Raw genomic sequence first — 15,964 nt, forward strand, 5'->3', positions numbered from 1 at the left:
CATACTCAGACACCCCCCACCCCGCACACACGCGCACACACACATGCGTGCACACGCACGTAGCTAGCAACTCACAACCACATACGCAGGCTCCCACCACACGCACACACATGCACACACAGAGCCAGAGACCCACCACCAACATCAACACCCACAGGCAAGGGCTTGGTGACATCATGGCTTGGATGACAGCACGTCTTCTAGCCCCATTAGTGTGATTGTAGGTGGCTCCGCCGCAGTGATTTATGGGTAAATATCCATAGTCCCTCTCTGCTGTGTTGATTTATGGGCTATGTTTGGGTCCCTTTGGTCCCTAGACCACAAGACTTGGGAGGAGGAATCCTATACAAATAATGACATTGTAAAACTTGAGACTAAGAAACAGAGAGAAAGAGAAGACCCGCCCTATCAGCCTGTCATCACCCAGTGGTGTTGAAGATCTGTTGATTGGCATATTTTGATTGGTAAGTGCATCCAGGAGCCGGGAAACCAAAAGGCACAACAAAAAAAAAAAATGTTTCATCTTTCTCTCAGTCTTCCTTTCAAACCTGTGTGCCTACTGGTCACCTGTGTATCTGTCTGACTCATCAGTCTTCCTGTCAGTCTGGGCTGTCAGCCTGTCTGTCCATCTGTTTTTCTACCAATGTGTCTGTCTGTCAGGCCCCCCATCTATTTATTTCCCTCCCTCTCACTATCCCCATCTGCCTTTCTCTGCCTCAGAAGTCTCTGTTCTTTAAGAGCCCTATTAACTCTCACTGTCTGACACCACAGTGGAAAAGGGATTAACACTGAACAGAAAGACAGAGAGAAAGAAAGAAGCTAAATCTTGAGTTACTACTTCAGTTACCATCCAGTCACTGCTTAGTGTCTCTCTTTGGCAAAATAGGGCACCTCTTCCTCATCCATGTGCACACATGCAGACAAGCACATACACACAAATATTTATGTATGTGTATATATAGACATATGTTTTTGCATTACAAAGGTGTAGTGAGTCTTTTACAGGGGAGTGTGGAGAGCTAATCAGCACTGTGGGAAGATAGAGCAGCTAAAAAGATGATGTGCCGCTTTTTATTCAACCAAAACACACTGTAAAGATGCTGTGTGTCGTCTGACACACCTTCATACTTAAGCTCTGTCTCTTTTCATCCCTAGGTCCTTCGATTTCTCTCTTTTTCTTGCCTTCTTTCTCCCCCTCTTTTTCCCTCTGCCATATGCGTAGGAGGCCCCTGGTTGACTGCTATGGGCTGTTGTTTATAATTGGCTTTTGCTGTGTTACCATAGCATGCAGCGTGATGCCCATGTATCTCTGTCCAGTCGAATCTGGCTATAGATCAAGCAGTGTAATTTCACTGACCGTGTTGATGAAAGAACCAATTGAAAGGTGAGCAGATAGCTGTAAATGCCATGAAAGTCACACTTTGGCTAATTTAGTGGCCATTAATTGCTAGTTGGACACAGTGGCGGAAAAGCTGTCTCTCAGAGCTGTTTCATGTTTTCGTCCTTGTGTAAAAAGTTGGAAGAGCCAAAGCTGTGTTTCATATTTTAACAAGGAATATCCTTTTACTTAAACTTGGAGACTGACTTGCATGCTTTTCTTGCTTCACTGTATCAACAGCATGATATTTATATTGCACGTTAAGAGAAAATGGATTTGTTTTGTTTTTTTTGTATTTATTTTTAATGCTTTTCAACTTTCTCTTGAATTGCTTTAGAGAATATCCACATGCTATAAATCCAAAACACACTGCAAATATTTCTGTGGCACAGCAAAATGTAACAAGCAAGTGACTCTTTGAAAAGTCTTTGTTTACTGCATCAAACAGTTGCAATAAAAAAAAAAAAACAAAACAGCTTTGATACTTCACCTCCAGCAGAATCAACTGTAGGAGTATATTGCAAATAATCTGAACCACGTGTGAAAAAAGTGGCTGGTAAACATTTGCCTGGAGAAATATGTATCTGCGTATTCTCTTCTTAGAGTCATCTGAAAACTCACATTTTTTTCTTTATGATTCATTGTTTAATTTTCCCATCAAAGTAGGTGGATGACATTTGTCCATGTGAATGTTTTTTTCTGCACCTTGTAGATTCCCCAATGTAGATGTCCCCATTCTCTGAATTGTGAAGCACTGTTCTTTTTGTTGTGAGCACCTGTATGATGAGAAATGTTCTACAGAAATAATTATTTAGAGACATGGTGCTGCATAGTGTGTTTCCTGGAGCCAGCCGTCACAGTCACCTCCCAGGAGCCTGCTACATTGAAAGGCCACCAAGAACCCATTGAGAGCCCTTCAAGGAATCTGCTAAATGTGTGTTTGTGTGTGCGTGTGTGAATATATGAGAATGAGTGGGTGTATGTGGCTCTGTATGCGTTGGTGTGTGGGATATAATTAGCACACCTCCTCCTGACTGACAGGTGTTGAGACAACCTGCTGCGACACCTCAGCAGTTCATGCTGGGTGCTAGGGGGGCACTTGCGGACATCTCAGGGCCACACTTACCACTGATTGGCTGACAGGGGACATCGCCATGGTGAAGCCAGTGGGGACATTTCCCTGGTACTCTCAAACTCCCCAGCAAGCTCAGTGGGTTGGGTTATATAATCATCTCCTCTAGTCCTGACCCTTGAAACTGGCAGGTAGATTTTACTCTTGATACTGATATTAGGAATTGAGGATGCTGCGGGTGGATGGAGAAATGGCTGGACATAGTAGGAAAGGAAGGATTTCAAGGGAAGTGATGACAATACTGCATGTTTCCTTTCAAAGAAATGCCACTATGTTTTTGACATTTCCATCTGCTATAAGTGCACTGTACTGTACAGTACACACTCACTGTACAATGAGGTGGCAGGGATTTGTTTGTGCCTATAGGCAGACACTGACAATGCACGCTGAGTCATAGTAAACCATGCTAACACCACACGCTCACACACATGCTGCAACTCACCCCCAACACACCTACAGAGTCACACTTAAACGTGCCTAAAGGCCACCAGTCACTAAGCACAATGCAGGTTTACTTCCTAAGCTGATTGTTATTGACTTCCACCGGAGCCAAATATCTGCAGGAGGTTAAGAGGAAATGTGATTTGCTAACTGGTCAAGGCCGGTGTTCTCAATATGTGAAATATGAGGAAAAAGTACTCTGATTCAGGAGTGATTCACTCCATTTGTTCTGGATGGTTTTGCTGCCCATGCTGCAGTGTTGTCACAGTAAAAGATACTGTAAGGAAAGGGTTATTTTACAAGATAGATACAAGAAACAAACTGATAGTGATTTGGCTGCTCCCCTGCCTGAAGCAAGAAGTTAAACTGCAAAGCGGTGATTGAGATGCCCGTGGTCAATGCCAGTTATGAAGAAAAGGGCCTTAAATCAGAATAATTTGCACAGAAAGTTTTGAATTGTAAAAAAAAAAAATCATTCTGACCATTCTGACCACTCTTAAAACTTACAGTATAGGATTACATTCAAAGTACATCTGATGGTTTTCAGATTACAGAGCACAAAGTGGCAGGACAAGGCAATCCTTTGTACTGATGCGAGCTATTATGACTGCTTTTAGGGGGTTATTGCAACATGTCCACATAGCTAATTAGCTCTGTTTATTTGCATTTTACCCTGGATCTATGCTGTGCCTCGCAATATAATTGGAGAACAACTTCTGAAGTCTCCATTTATTTATTTTTTTATTTTTTTATTTAAATGAACAGAAAGCCTTAAGATTAGCCAAAACAGAAGAAATTCAAGTCAGAGGATGCACAGGCAGCCAAAGTGACAGGCGTTTGAGAAATTAGACATTTGAAAGACCCTTAGACAGCATTTAGGGAAATGGTTCTTCTACAGGTAGCTCCACTTTCATAGAGATTTCTGTTTGGCGTTCTTGGAAATGACAAATCTCCCAATTCCAGCTCCGAGCAAAAGTGAAAGCAAGGAGGTGCACCTGCCATGGTCGCTCCCCTCTCCTCCAGCCTCCTTCCATCCTCCTATCTGTGCAACTTGTTTCTTCTTTCTTTCCTGTAAACCCTCCCCACCTTCCACCCTCCCACCCTGATAACTCTCTTCAGGCTACTGTGGCTATAATGAGGATTTCTACCCCCCACCCCTCCCCCACCTTCTTCTTCTTCTTCTTCTTCTTCTTCTTCTTCTCCCCCTCTCCCTCTCTCTCTCTCTCTGTCTCCCTCTCTCTCCCTCTCTCTCTCTCTCTCTCTCTTTCGCTCTCTCTCTCCCCCCCTTACTCTCCCTCTCTCATTCTCTGTCCTCCCGTTCTCACTGTGTGCAGAGTTGGAGAAGCTTATCGCCTAGCAACCACAATTAAAGTACAACAAGTCGGTGGCAGTGGCAGCCACCATCGGAGAAAACCTTCCTGTGACCAGCGGCTCTGGACAGAGAGAAAGAGACAAAAAAGGAGGAAAATAGAGAGAGTTAGAAAGAGAAGTAGAGGAAACAGAGCTAAAGAGTTGGACAGGTGAACAGTAATTAGTGCCGCCGGTGGAACGCAACAGTGAGGAGTCTTGGGGCTTTGGAAACAAGAGAGAAGAGGGAAAAGGGGGAGTGGAGTAGCGTTCTTTGACTGGGTTCACTGGGTTGGACTCGACAGGTATGTGTGTGTGCTACACTTTGTGGAAGCTAAGTGGAGGTATGCGGGAATTATGATGGTGTTTCTGTGTGTGTCTGACTGTGTGTACTGGTGTGTGAATATGTGAATTTAAATAACTGTGTGTATGAATCTTCACAGTATTTGAATGACCACGGATTTTTAGACGTTTGGCAAGGAGACAGTGTGAAATGGCACAGTGAATTTGTCGCTGTGAAAACATGCCAAGTTTTTTTTAGCAGCTGCTGCAAAGGTAAATACATTCAGACACATTCAAATGCAAGTTCAAACTTGTGGGTAACGATTGGGAAAATAATGAATGGTTGCCAATTGATTGATTGATGAATTGAACTTAGAGTTCACTGAATTATTTGCCTGCCCTGTTGTTATCATTAGAGGTATACAGTGTCCTCCTCATTAATCATAAACTGTCACCCTTTCCTGATTTTTTTTTTTTTTTTTTTTTTTTTTTAGTTGTTCAAATCACCATGCAACATCCGCATCACACATCCATATTAATGACTACTTATAATGCTGAAGATGTTTTCCTAATGGCTCCTTTTCACACTCACTGGACAGCAAATACATTTATCTTTCGCTTGGACTGTAAAACCAGTGTTATACTCTTATTAACATAAACCACTGAGGTGTGGAGAACAGGCCTATTTTTTCATGTGTCATGTCTCCTGCTGCTGTCCCCCAGTAACTGCTCTTTTCCATGCTTTCACCATATTGTAATTAAATTTAGGGGCAAAACACAGGTGCTTGAGACTGAGTGGTGGTTTGGAAGTGAAAGAAAGTGCGTGTGCAGGGAAGGGTTTCAGAAATCAAATCTTCACAGTGGAGATATGATGACTTTGTCCTCAGCCCTCAGAGGAGTAGTGGAAATTGTACAGTGCTGCATAACTGATGACTTGAATGTTGTTCATTGCGTGTTCAAGCACATCTGTCAGAAATGCTTTCTATGGCTAGAGCTGGACAGGGAGTGAAAGATGAGTGAATGGCAATATGCATGGACACAGTGCATCAGGTTCCTGAGGGAGCCATGACTGAAGAGGTTTGCATTAGCTGTTGATAGTGCTTTTCTGTCATCATTTGATGTGTTTCTGTCTGAAACAGGAGTGTTCAGAAAATCACAAGTACTTTGCACATAACCTTGAGCTGTTACAGATGCTGAAAACCTCAAAATGAATCAATACCTGGCACCAGGATGCAATCATGGTGCCTGATAAGAAAAGGAAGGAAAACACAGTAGGGTTTTCAGGGGTAAAAGCCAAAAAAAACACTCCTGTATCATGTTGCCACAATGTTGTGTGTGAAGTTGCAGGTTTTATACGATAAGAGGGGCGGGTTTGTTAAAAAATCTGTGACAGTATTACTGGCTGGGATTTTTCTGTTCATCTGTTGAACATACGTCATGAAGTAATCACTAAAATTATGCCATTTTCCAGAGATTCCAAATGTTAAATAGCCATTTTTCATTTTATTTTGATTTCAAATCGTTTGACATTATTTGTCCTTTCATTGATGTCTCCAGGTATCTTGTATCTCAAGGTACCTCACGAGTACGTATTGATACATTGACTGCAATGATATTTTTATTCCATCTAGGAAAATCATGTTATGTTGAGCTTGGCACCAAACCACATCACTGAAACTGTTTTGACTTATCTTAAAAAGTGGACTTTTTGACATACAGGGATTCTAACCTGTAGAAATCAGCCATGTCCTCATCAGTCTGAGACCATTTATTCACACACTGGTGCGGACATTACCTCAACATAAAAGGTATTTTGAAAATAGTGTCCCTTTACCCCCCATGGATTTATCTTTCAGTTGAAGGACACCCAACTGTCCTCATCCTTGCTGGCAGAGTGGCACTAACTGGGTCCACTGTGGGGGAGCTAGGAGGTGAAAGGTCAACCGCTCTCTGTGGCACATCCTGTCCCCACCAGGAGGATGAAACACTCCGGCACTCAAAGACGCACAAATGAATATACCTAAAGAGAAGTCACTCGCTGGTCGAAATGTCACTGCACTGCAGACATAAAAGCATGTGCACACAGATCTACCACCACCAGATTTCTATCTGATGTTCAGCTTGTGACTCAAAGGGAGAGAATGGCCTTCCCCTGCTTCTCCTTAAAGCATATCCTCAAAGTGTTTCTCATACGCTTTCACTGGAAGTCCAGGGACAGGGCTGACACACAACTCGGTATCCCCCCACAACTAAAGGCCGCACTCTTCCCTCAAACTTCCATTTGAGACAAGAGCTTTCATTGTGGAGATGCTGGGTTGGAACATGTCAGATTCACTCTCTTTGCGATACCACAATTATCTAATAGGATATAATCATCCTGTTGTTCCAAGAAGTAAGCAATTACTCCTGGCATTAAAAGCGTATTGCAAATAAGACAACCACTCTTTACTTATTTTATCCAACTTTCAAGCCAAGTTTCTACATACACACTCACTCCATACAATAGAAAAGGGAATAGTTACATCAGATCTTCTGCACAGCAAGAGCTATGGGCTATATTGGTTTACAAATAGATAATGATGTCAAATGATTGACAGCGTTAACTTGACCTGCTCACTACGGGGTTCATTATAAGAGCCTGAATTTGTCTTTGAAAATGCAAATGCAAAATGCCAACAGAGTTACTTTCTAAAAATGACTCCAGCCCAAGGCCAGTCACTGGTGTGTGCTTGTGTTTTCCTGTATGTGTGTATGCGTGTATGGTTTTGTCTGTCTCAGCATGTGTCCGCTCTAAATGCTACACTCCTGTGGAAGATGTGGACAGCAGGGGATACGGTGTGTGTCTGTATGCGTTTGTGTGTGTTTTGCATGTGTGCATACTAAGCTGACTATGCTGGAGGGGGGCATGCAAGCATCTCCCGCTGAACAGAGACAACAGGAAATATTATTTTTGCACTTTGAATTTTTAAACTTGGTTAATTTAATCATCGAAATCAGGATGAGGGAATTGGCTCTTTCAACTTCCCCTCTCCCCCTGTTTCTCTTGCAAACACACACACACACACACACACATCAAAGTTTGATGTGTCTGATGTATGTGTGGACAGCGTATCCAGTGGATCAGCATTTGTACTTGTAGCCAGGGAGCTAATTATTTTTAATTGGGGACAAGGTCGTTACCCGTGTAACTGGCTCCTTTACAGGGGGGCATTGATCATCTGATTGGTGCTGCCTTGAAGGTAAATGTCCAGAGGGAGGCTGTAGGGTTGAGACATACATCAATTGTAAGGTCACCTTGATCCCAATAAACTAAACTCAGTTAAAGAAAAAAGGAAGATTTGTTTGTTTGCTTGTGTGTGAGTGTGTGTGTGCGCGCGCGTTTGTGTGTGTAGATCGTTTTCATAGTTAACGTACCTTGCTGTTGCTTTGATTGAATGCAAGACTTTTTGTGCAGACCGTTATCTAAATCTTTGATGTGTTACACTTGAAGAAACCACATTCACTTGATTTAAATGATCTTTGTGGCGTACATGCTGAGAAATCTTAGTGCCATGACACTATTTGCTGACAGTGATACACACTTTCATCTAAGATTAATATGTGTTTTATGCTTTTCTGTTTTGTTTTTTTTTCTTTTGTTAATGTTGGCCTTTGTTAAATTAGAGAAAGAGGAATAACATTTAACAAAGGCCCCAGGCCAGATTCAAGCCCACAGTGTCACACTTTCATGAGAGGCATCTCAGCCAGCTGAGCCACCAGGATACCCAAGCCAATAGGAGTTAAACAAACAACAAAGTGCATTGCTGTATGCACATACTCTCGCATCAACCCAATGATTTTCTAACCATGCAGAGTAATGCACAGGAGAGCAGTGGAGAACTGGGACACAGTGTATCTGAGTCTTAGATGGTCATTGTAATGTCTTTGTCTTTTCTCTTATTTATAGAGCCTGGGCTCTGCAGACCGGAAGGAAAGTCACCACAAGAAGTAAGTCAATCTATTGATCCCTTCAGCCAGCCATGCCTGCAGCTATCCATCTTTCTCACCCACCATTCCTCCATCCCTCCATTGACGTGTTTCTCTATTTTCCTGTTGTACAGACAACTATTTGACTTGTGTTTCTAAAGGTGACACTTTGACGTTGAACCATAAATCAGCCTTAATTGAAGTTGTATCACTCTCTGCAGCATTTGTGGAGGGCTTACGCTGTCAAGTACTTTTAAAAGGCAACGTCCAGTTGGAGCAAGAAAACAGCAAAAGAAACCAACCAGCTCTCAAACCAGATCTCAAATTCAGTTCATTCAGATTTGTGCACCTTGTCTCTTTGGTCCATGATTGATGATCATGGTGACAGCTGCCTGTCTGTGTAGGGACAGATTTTAGTGAACACAATAACCCAAGGGGAATACATAACAGGATCCCCCTATGATCTGATTAGATCTGGAGCAAATTTGTATATTAATGAAGAAACACTGATTTTCTTGAATCCAACTTAAAACTTTAAAGTGCAGAGTTCATATTCATTCCACCAAAGTCCATGGGCAGTTAAATATTTGCTAATACATGCATTAATTTGCTTAATTAATGAGCTGATTAACATAATTGGCCTGTTTAATATTTCATGGAGATTACGGTGACACATTAGGCAGCTCAAGTGCCTCATTGTTTTTCATGGTGAACCCAATTTTCTGAGGAATTTGACTTGATTCATCTGTTTTTGGACACTAGAGAGTTTTAAGGGAGGTGTGTGTGCATGTGTGTGCGTGAGTGTGTTTTTCAAAGCATGCTAATTCTGTCTGAGCCTGGCCCAAAATCCATGCTAATCTACATGCCAATTATGCATGCAGTGATATGCCCCTGGTCAACCCAATTTTTCAGTGTGCCACTGTTTTGATCGACAAATCCGTTTTAGTAAACTGCCCAGGAGTTTCCAATCTTTTTGCACCCTTTGCCCCCTGTCTGTGTACGCATGCGCATACATGTTTGAAAGTGTGTGTGTCAGTAAATGAAAGTGCCTCTTTCAAATGGCCCAGTGGTATATTGACAGTAATATTGTGAGACTTGTGTCTCTCAGTGTGTGAATCTCAACATCTCTACATCTTTTTTTATGTAACAAAGCTTGTTAATGTGACACTCAAATATTGTGCCATATTAATTGAACTGTACAACACTTAAGAGAACAAAAGAAGGGAGAGACAGAGATGATGAGATAATTTTGTGTCATGTCCTGTGTAATGAGATATTTTGTCCTGTGCCGCCTGCTGATGTACAGTTTTGTTCTGTCTTGTCCTATAATTTTACAGGACGGGACAGTGAATGATTTGACTCTTACTGGTGATCACATGGAGTCTGAAAGTCATGTCAAAAGATGTTGTATTACTTGAAAGAGGTGATTTTTTTGCCAGTGGGATGGAACAGTCCCATTTGTTTCCAGTGCTTGTTTCAGGATTTCTTTCTGGGAACAAGTACAAGTTGAAACAAGACAGGATAAGGCCGATCAGCCCATTAACATCAAGCAAATTGATTCAAGAGAATTCTGGAGGCAAATTTTGCATTGGAAACTGCATTTGAGATTGTGTCCTCCCACTTTTCTCACAAGATTTGAACACTGAATACGAGACAAAATCACATGTTGAGATGATGTTCCATCTTAACTTGTATCAGTTGTAAATAAACTTACAAACTATAATCACACAGTAAACATTGACATAATTATTCAACATTTCTGTTTATTGTAGGTAATATAGGTTTCAGATACTTTATGTTAGATTAATTGTTTGCCTTATGAATAAACCAGACACAACATGATCTAACTCCTACAGGAAAATAGACACCATTCAGAATAGTGCAGAATTAGATGCTCATTTAGAGCCGATCTAAATACCTTTTCAAAACAAGTTTATTTTCTCTGACCAAAACATGTGCTGTAGCTGTGTCTTTGAATTGAAACTTCACTGTAAGCAGCCTCGCTCTGCTTTCTTCTGTCTTTACTACTTCCAGTCTGTCTTGAACAGCCAGGAACTCATGAAGCCCCTGGTTGTTTATCTTTGTCAGAGCAGTCTGAGGTGTGTATCCCCCAGTAAAAGACAGCTTTCAGCATCGGCGCTGTGCAGTTGAATTGAGTGTCAGCAGCGCCCGCATGGTTTCGTAGCAACAGGCTTCTCTTGCTTAACCAAACATGGAGGTTTGCGTTTGTGTGAGACACACACACACACACACACACACACACACAGAGAGAGAGAGAGAGAGAGAGAGAGAGAGAGAGAGAGAGAGAGAGAGAGAGAAAGATCAGTCTTTAGACTGAATTTGAAGCAAGGCAAGTTTATTTGTATAGCACATTTCAGCGACAAGGCAATTCAAAGTGCTTTACACAGAGCATAAAGGCATTAAAACAATATAAAACCAACACAAGAAAACATACATAAAAACAATTAATAAAAAGAAGCTAAAAGGAGAAAGGCATTAAAACAATATAAAAGCAACACAAGAAAACATGGATAAAAACAATTAATAAAAAGAAGCTAAAAAGAGAATAAGATAGAACAGGAAGTTAAAAGTTACAGTGCAGTGTAAAATATTAAACCTTAATGTGGTTTAATGGAAGGCAGCGGCAAACAGAAAAGTCTTCAGCTATGATTTAAAAGAACTGAGAGTCGCAGCAGATCTACAGCTTCCACAAGCAACATCTAAAAGGTTGATTTTACTTGTTTGTCTGGAACAATTAAGATGAAATGAAAGAAAATAATTTGACCAGTATGTAGACAACATGTTGCATTTCTCTATTTTTAGCCAGCATTTTCAGTGTTGACTGAAAGCTCTATAAAATTGTCATATTTGGGCATTCAACATTGTACAGATCAGCTGCCTTAAACAAACCAAAAACAAACCAAACTTTTGTTTATATAGAGAGTATATAAATAAAACATTAAAAACAAGAAGAAGAAGAAGAAGAAGAAGAAGAAGGATAAGAAAGACAAAATACAACATCAAATTGATATTTCAGCATAGGACCTTCCCTCTATACCTACACAGACTGTAATGCAGCATAGAGCGACCCGTTATACCTACAGTCCTCTTGTAGTGCAATACAGAGCCGGCTCTATATTATTATTATATCATTGCTATTATTATACTCACAGTGCAGCATAGAAACCATGTTCTACACCTATACTGATTACTAGTCTGTCTTAACATTCCTGCATTTGAATACACTTAAAAAAAAATTATAAAAACAACTCCCAATTAATAAACATAAATTGATAAAATTAAATAAGTGAATGCAATGAAGAACTGACTGAGTCACTGTGGAAAAGCTAAGCTGAAGAGAATAGCCTGCAGCTTTAGCCTGAACCTGTCAGCAGATTTTGATGCCCTCAGGCTGCTCCAGGGGTGAGGAGCGCAGACACGAAAAGCTGCCTCAACCTCGGTCTCAGGGAACGGCTGGGACTGAAGGAACAGAAGCATCTAAATGGACATAGCGTGTCCGAAATGTAAGCTGGTGCTAGACCATTAAAGTGTTTCAAAAACCAGGAGCAATATAAGAGACTTTACCTCCAGTGTAAAATCAAACTTTACGCAATTGTCAGTGGATCATCATTAAAGAGCTAACAGCCACTTAAAGCTGCAAAGGCCAAACTCTGTGTGAGGTTTGGAGCTGATCTCTATATGGCCCATAAGTCACTAGGAGCCAGTGTTACATTTGGCAGCTCATTGTGACTTTGGCCTTAGTCTTATAGCTAAAATCCATATTTGTTTTAGTCACATTTTAGATATCTGACTTATTATTTGTTTTAGTCTAGTTTTAGTCTGTGAAATCTGTAGAAGCTTTAGTCCAATTTTAGTCAACGAACTTTATAGAAGTTCATGTCTCATTTTAGTCAAATGCATTTTTTGAGATTTTTAAAATGAAATCAACAAAGTAACTTTTCATCTAGCATGCACAGATGATTTTAGCTGCACTTCAGCCTGCATTTAATGATCCGGTGTGAAGAGTAGGGGAATAGGACCCTGCACTGAATGTTGCTTAACTCTAAATCAAGAAACAAAATATTCTTTATTTATCCATTGTTGCGATATTTATTTAGTTGCTTCAAGTGTAACATTGGAAAATGCAAATACAGTGATTTTAATACTGACAGATCACAACAACACAGCTTGTCGAACAGCAGCACATGGTTTGTCTTCTGTTGCTATTGTGCTTTGTGTTTTATTTTCTGCAGCATCACAGGTAAAGTCTATTCTTTTTTCCGACCAAGCCAGTGAGCTTAATTGGAGTGTGGCTTGAATCACAGTGAACTCTGTGTACCTGTGTGGTTGTCGCTGGAGATCTGGGTTGGGAGCACCGCCGTCATTCAATCAATTCAACCAGTGACAGGGATACACACTGAACTGCAACCAATGACAGAGCGGCACAATGCAAGGTTATATTCTGAGAGATGCACAAAAGGGGGGATTTTTTGAATGTCTGAGAGTCAACTAATAACATTTTCATCCTGCCCCGTCCCCTCAAAAACCAAACATATATATGACATACATATATAAACATATATATGTCATAGTTGTTATTATCTATGATCTGTTTTTAGCTTGTCCCGTCTCATCTTTGTCATAGAAAAAAAGGTTGTTCATGAACATTTTTCGTCTTTGTCTTTGTTGACGCAATTAACACTGCCAGTAGTGAGATGTGGGCTGAAACGTAGATTTAGTGTAGTCTTTTTCTATGACCCGCCATGTGCCAGGTATGGTGGTCCAACAGGCAGCCTCTGTGCCAGAATGGAAGACAGCTGTTGCCAGGAGATAAGGAGATGAATTCAAGGCCTGGCAAAGCTGTCATGTGAGGTCATGTGACACGAGTCGGCGGAATGACAGGAAACAGAAGGAGTGTTCGACATCTTCCCTGACACGTTCATCAACTCCCATATGAACATGTGAAAATGCATAATTACACACATGCAGTAAACGTTTAGAGTGTTTGCACGTATGAGCGCACACACACACGTACAGAAACACTGGAGGCACACATGTACACACGCACACACGTGCACTTACATCTTTCACATCTCTCCCATCTGGAAGCTGTTATTAACCTGGAGGACCGTTGACCACAGACACGCGTTTCATCAATAGCAAATGCGTGTGTGCATGTATCTGTGTTCTTTAATACCCCGTCCGAATTAGCTCATCCTCCACCAAGGTAACAATCATATCCTCTCATCTGTGTCTTTCTCCCTCTGTGTGTCTTTCTTTCTCACTCATGCTGGCTGCTGACAGTACAGGAAGGAAGGAAGGATGGGAAGCGGGGGGATACTTTGTTGCTTTTTTTGTTTCAGGGCGGTGGAGTGAGGGATTTAGGTGCGGATGTCAGGGAAGAGAGACCTTGATTGGGCTAATTTATTCACGGGAGCAGGCCATGTAATCATTCACAGATGGGAGTAAGGTGTGTGTGTGTGTGTGTGTGTGTGTGTGTGTGTGTGTTCCTGTGTGTGTGCAAGAGAGAGAGACAGAGATGGAACAAATTTTACGTGAAGGATAGGGTATATTTGTGACTGATTTTTTTTGCTTTGAAAGAGAAGACATGTTATTTAGTGTAAGCTGACAGTGTCAATGATAAGACACAAGGAGAATGTGACATCACTCGTCCGAGTTTTATCATTATTAGTCTGTGTTTTTGAAAGCCAGTGTCTATATTTTTGCACTGAGGGTGTTAACAGTTGATGTTTCTTGCTGATATTGGCATATGATTTAATATGGCTTGTAAAAAAAGTGTTTCTGGTATTCTTCATTGCACACACAGTCTCAAGCTGATCAACTATTGTGTCTGGTGGTGTGTTGATGGTGGAAAAAAACTGGACGAGAGGCAAGTAAAAGGGAAAAAAAACTGATATGAAGAGGGAAGACAACAGAAAAAAGGGGGAAAAAACAAGCACACCCTCTTTACCGAACTGTATTTGTGGCTCCCTACTTAATAATAATCATAATTACAAAACTTTATTTCTGTCGCACCTTTCATACAGAAGTGTAGCTCAAAGTGCTTTACAATAAAGTAAACAAACAGGAATACTGTCTGATAAAACCAAGCAATCAAATAAATAAACAATAAAAGAGGCAACACATAGCAAGAAGAGGTATGCCAAGAACAATAAAATATGTAACAGATAGGAATAAAACAAAGGGAGACATGATACTTAAAACACAAACATATGTAAAAGATGAAACAAAGGAAGAGGGACAGTTGAAAGCAATAATGAATGAATAAATTTTCAACTGTCATTTAAAAATGTTCACAGAGCTTGCAAATCTTACAGCCTTGGGAAGGGAGTTCCATAATTTTGGCACAGTTGAAAAAGGCTTAGCTGCTGATTGTCTTATTTGTGTGATAGTTTTTATTTTAAAAAACAGCAACAGAGCATCTAAAAAGCTGTGAAGGATTATAAAACAGTGAAGAATTAGTAATGCAGGCCATAAAGGAACTTTAAAGGCAATCCTAACAGATACTGGGATCCAGTGCAGGGTAGCTAAAACTGGGATGAAATGCTCTCTTGTTTTTGTTCTAGTTAAAAGTCTGGCTGCAGAGTTCTGAATTAATTATAGGTTATCAGTAGATGGTTTTGGAAGACCAGAAGAAGAAGAAGAGCATTACAGTAGCCTCATATACAGGTTTTAGGCATCTTGCTGGGAAAGAAGCAGCTGTATCTATGCAGTATTTCTTAGAGCCCCTATGAAATGTGACTCTTATTTCCTTGATCTTATGTATGTCCTGTTGAAAAAGGAAGTTTGGACGGACATGGTGCAGGGGAGACTCATTCACAAGTGCAAACCAACAGGATATCAATTTGGGAAAGAAACACAGTTTTATTTGACGTGATAGGTGGATGAGAGAGCATTTTGAAAGATTTATAAAGGTTTTATTGGTGAGGTTTTAGATTACACCCACTAGTGCAGGATGATGTCACTATTGAAGATACTCTGTTTTAAAGGAAGTAGAAATCATGTGAGGTCATTTCTTGGGGACTTTAAATGACAGAAGGCTGCTTTGGTCACCTTTAGTATTTGGAATTGAGAATTTCAGTATAAGTCGAGGACAAAGTGTAGGCTTGTGACCTCTGATTCAACCTGTAAGGCCAAATTGCCACATTTGGAGAGAACTAGCATTCTTGATTGATGGACCAAAAAATAAAATTTCTGTTTTCTCCCCAATTAATTTAAGCCTGCATTAACTTGTTTACTGTACCTAATCCAGATAAATGGCAGGGGGAATGGTCATCAGCTGGGTCTAAGGAAATATAAAGCTTTGTGTCATCAGCATATCTGAGGACATTAACCTTATATCGCCCAAAGGAAGCATGTGTAACAAAAAAACAAAACAAAACAAAAAAAACAGAGGA

At 40.7% G+C, this 15,964-nt stretch overlaps 1 protein-coding gene across 1 annotated transcript in view; it reads left to right on the top strand.

Annotated features, from left to right (window-relative positions):
• The window catches only part of ankfn1b (ankyrin repeat and fibronectin type III domain containing 1b), a 114,259-nt gene that overhangs the window by 48,140 nt on the left and 50,155 nt on the right, over nt 1-15,964 (top strand). Inside the window, exon 2 of the mRNA XM_030078393.1 lies at nt 8,527-8,567. The gene's annotated coding sequence lies outside the window, so the exon portion shown is untranslated. The remainder of the gene's footprint in view (nt 1-8,526; nt 8,568-15,964) is intronic.

The sequence above is a fragment of the Myripristis murdjan genome, chromosome 19 (assembly GCF_902150065.1).
Source record: "Myripristis murdjan chromosome 19, fMyrMur1.1, whole genome shotgun sequence".
Classification (NCBI taxonomy): domain Eukaryota; kingdom Metazoa; phylum Chordata; class Actinopteri; order Holocentriformes; family Holocentridae; genus Myripristis; species Myripristis murdjan.